The following is a 4,257-nucleotide window of genomic DNA, read 5'->3' as shown; positions in this document are numbered from 1 at the left end:
GCTCAGCTAATTGAAAAAGTCATTTATCACTGTGAAGAGGTTTTGTTTATTGGTGCATGCACATGATGATGATGATGATGATGATGATGATGATGATGTTGATGATGTTGTGCTTGTGATCCCCTGCCAAAGTCTCCACAGTCCAGCTTCTCTTTGTGTGAATATAGCTTGGATCCTTAAGGTGAGAGAGAGAGCGAGAGAGAGACTGAAATAGACACAATAATAGATAGTTCAGTGTCTTTTTCTGCCAAATAGTGTCACAGTGTTAATTTTAACTACTCCAATATGTCGTGGAACCATAGAGGGTCGCCTTGTGCCAAGTAGTCCTACCAGATGGCATCAGTTGGCCATGTTTTCCCTGGCATAACGTACAATCAGGCTGGCCGCATGCGCACATGGCAGCGAGTCCACATATGTGCCCGCGATCAGCTTTCGAAACGCACACACACACACACACACACACACACAACGCGTACAAGGCAAATCCTGCACGCCAAAGGCTAACAAAAACTCTGCTGTACCTCATACTGACACCTGTACTGAAGCCGCAGAGCCAGTACACGTGAACTTTGCCCCCCCCACCTCCTCCTAAACGCACATTCACAACACGTTCATGTCTCAGTTTGTGCAGAATTTCTTTTACACTTGGACACTGTGTACACACACACACACACACACGGACACACGCACCAACAGGAAGTGATGTCAGTCCCTGTCACCTGGGAGACAGAGACGGTTGCTAAGATACCGTGACAGTGGGTTCTTGTTTCTGAGCTTTTCCTCAGCCCCGCTTTCACATGGACTCACACAGATAGACACTAGTCCCTTCAGTGGCTGCTGTTCATCCCTCCCATCCCTTAATCACTGGACGGCCCTCTGAGCTCCGGCTTAGCTTCGCTTTATCTTCACTCTCTCTCTCTCTTTCTCTCTTTCTCTTTCCTCTCTCTCTCTCTCCCTCCATCTATCCATCTCTATCTCACTATCTGGCTATTAGTGCCTGTCTGAGCTCATAAGTTTTTCACTATTTTTTTATTACCAGCAGCACGGTTCACACGTCCAGTGATGCGGCGGTAAATAAATAAATGTGGGTAACTGTGACCTGCAGTCGAGATCGTCATAAGGCAAACATCCAACGTAATAACAGAAAGATTAATCATGCTTTCAGAAAAGCATTATTTTATGTTTTTTTTTTTCCCCCAGAAGACCCTAGCTTCATATAACCTGCATCAGTTTGATACTGTTTATATGAGAGACACTCTTAAAGGAAAATTCCAATCTAAAACACTTTAACAATGTAAAAAAACCCCCCAAAAAACAGTTTTTGATGCAATGTACCTTGTATTTCTGGGTCCATTTTGTTGTTTGAGGGTGTATTCTATGTTTTTATCTCCACCGTAATACATGGTATGCAGGACATTATGTCATCATGGTGGTGTCTGTCTGTCTGTCTCTCCGTCTGTCTCTCTCTCTCTGTCTCTCCGTCTGTCTCTCTCTCTCTCTGTCTCTCCGTCTGTCTCTCTGTCTGTCTGTCCGTCTGCCTCTCTCCCTCTCTCTCTGTCTGTCTGTCTGTCTCTCTCTCTCTCTGTCTCTCCGTCTGTCTCTCTCTCTCCCTCTCTCTCTGTCTGTCTCTCTGTCTCTGTCGACATTCTTCTGAACACAATAACCCAAGACCAATATACGATAGAAACTTAATACTTACACTTAATACTTACTTACCTCATACTTACTTAGGTTCCCCCTATAGAGTAGATGGTCTAATTAGATTTTGGAGCACTTTGCTGCATAAATTTGCATTTTAATGAAGAAAACCTGGTTTTCTTGAAAGCACTAGAACTCCTTAATGCTTTAAGATACAGAGTTCAAATTAATACCACCCATGTGTTATGTGCATGTATGTTGACATAGAAATATTTGCTAATTAATGCATTAATGAGCTTAATTAATGACCTCATTTAGCATATCTGGTCATGTTTAATATATCATGGTGATTATGGCATATATCATGTGGTGAGGCAGCTCAAGTGCCTCTTCATTCTTCTTCCTGGGGATAACTGGCCAAACGCAGACAATGTGCCATCATGTCAAGATATTTCCAGCAGTTTGTTTTCGCTATCTAAAACATAAATGGTAAACTGCAGGTTTTGGTGTCAGTCAAAGAGCGACAGCTTCTTTCTAGACTCACCATTTTGCACCAACGTTCCACAATCATACAGGGAGAAATCCATCATAGAAGAGGCAGAGAGACCAATTTCTCCACCAACAGCAGCCTCAATAGACCAGAATGCAATGCAGCCACAAGACATGTTGTGTTTTGATTAAGGGGCACGACTCGCTTTTCTTGACTGGAAATCTCACTTTCTTGCTCTTACTATCCTATCCTGTCGCTATCGCTATCACTCTCTCCACCGACATGTGTAACACACAGCTGGATGCAACAAGTCGACATCTGTTCTCTGGTGGTTGATGAAAGGCATTCTGGGAAACATAGGAAATCACTGAAGTGGATGTCGATGAGGCAGGTTGAGGGAAAGTGGGTTCAACAAAACAGTAAATTACAGCACAAAATATTGAACATCACAAATTGATATCTAACAACGTAAATCCACGTTTCTGAGGGTGGATTTTTCCTCTAATTCATCTCAGATAGATTTATGCCAGGTTAAAAAAGGTGAGGAAAGTCTATTCTGCATAAAAAAAAGGTGATCACCTAAGTCAGTGGTTCTCAACCTTTTTGGCTCATGACCCCTTAAAATGAAGCAATGTCTGCTCGCAATGTCTGCTCGCAATCCCGGTCACAAGCATATAGAGTTTAAACCAGCGAATTATTTTCCCTTTTCAGGTTGTTTCATTTGATTCATTATCAGAGGAGGCACAGAGGCTAAAAACAATTCAGTATTTTACAAGAAAAAAAGTAAAAAATTAAGGAAAAATAAAAAAAATGTGTATAGTAGAAATATGTCTTTTTCCTATTCCATAAATCACCCCGTGACCCCCCCAAAATTATCTTGCGACCCACTGGGGGGTCCCGACCCCCAGGTTGAGAACCACTGACCCAAGTCATAGTCGCCCTGGATAAGAACATCAGCTAAATACCAAAAGTGAAAATGTCCCTGCTGTCTGTTATTGGCTGTGTGGCATCTTGGTTGCTGCCTGTCCTTGTTGTCTTGGTGGGGAAAGGGACGGTGGGCCGTAGGGGGGGAGGGCGGGGGGGGGGGGGGGGGGGGGGTTAGAGATGGAGATTATACAGCCCGGTGGCAGAAGTGCTGTTCAGCGTAATGGGGTTTATAGGCCTGAGGGCAGAGTTTGTTTTACGGCCCGCCGGAGGAGGTGTTGACAGGGCCGAGCGATGGAGGAGCAGCGGAGCCGGTCTTACTATTAAGCCTCGGCCCGGCGGACAGGGAACGCGTTGTGTGACGGACCTGGTGGAGTGGAGTGGAGGAAGAGGAGGAAGAGGAGGAGGAGGGGGGTAGGGTTGGGGGTCGAGGGAGGATATACCACCTAAAATTGGATTTGTCTTCGGGGCCTGGTGGTGGTTGAGGTCCACTTGGCCCGGCTGTGGGAAGATCAATGGGACTGTAGGCCCTAATGGGATGCGGTTGCCAGATAGTGCCGTTCCTGATAAGAGCGAGGTCTATTGGCTTCAGCGGCGGCGGTACAAGCTTGGTTAACTCTGGTGTTCAAGAGAGCCTCTCCTTTCTCCGGTGGGGGGGAAAACAGAGCGCTCAGGGTGTAGACATGGCACAAGCGTCGGAGCGCTCAACCCTCAACCCTCGCTCCCCGGTCACGACGGCCCGAATGTTCAATTTGGCATCACACAGGTTAGAATCTCTGCAGCCGGAGCCGTGCTGTTTGTCACCATCAGATACGGAGCGGGGCGCGGCGAGGGCCTCGGAGGCTGTGGAGAGTTCAGGTCTTGAGATAGCGTGTGTGTGTGTGTGTGTGTGAGGGGAGGGGGGGATGCAGAAATGGTAGAAGAAGAAGAAGAAGAAGAAGAAGGGAGGGCGGCGTGCTTTGAAATGCATCTGCCCCGCTTCACACAGCGTCTCCTCTCACCACGCCGTTAAGATCACGCAGCACGGGGACAGGCAGAGGCTTCACACACACACACACACACACACACACACACACACACACACACACAGCAGCAGCCACCGGAGGCCGCGGGACCCGAGCATACACCCGGGGCAAAGGGAGCGCCCGCACATCCCGCCCCCAATACGCCGCCGCAGCATCACACACACGAGGAACACACAAGGC

Source organism: Centroberyx affinis, unplaced genomic scaffold (assembly GCF_046629955.1).
Source record: "Centroberyx affinis isolate AG114_WGS23_722 - 3 ecotype Tasmania unplaced genomic scaffold, CSIRO-AGI_Caff_v1 ptg000517l_1, whole genome shotgun sequence".
Classification (NCBI taxonomy): domain Eukaryota; kingdom Metazoa; phylum Chordata; class Actinopteri; order Beryciformes; family Berycidae; genus Centroberyx; species Centroberyx affinis.
This window is presented reverse-complemented; position numbering follows the sequence as displayed.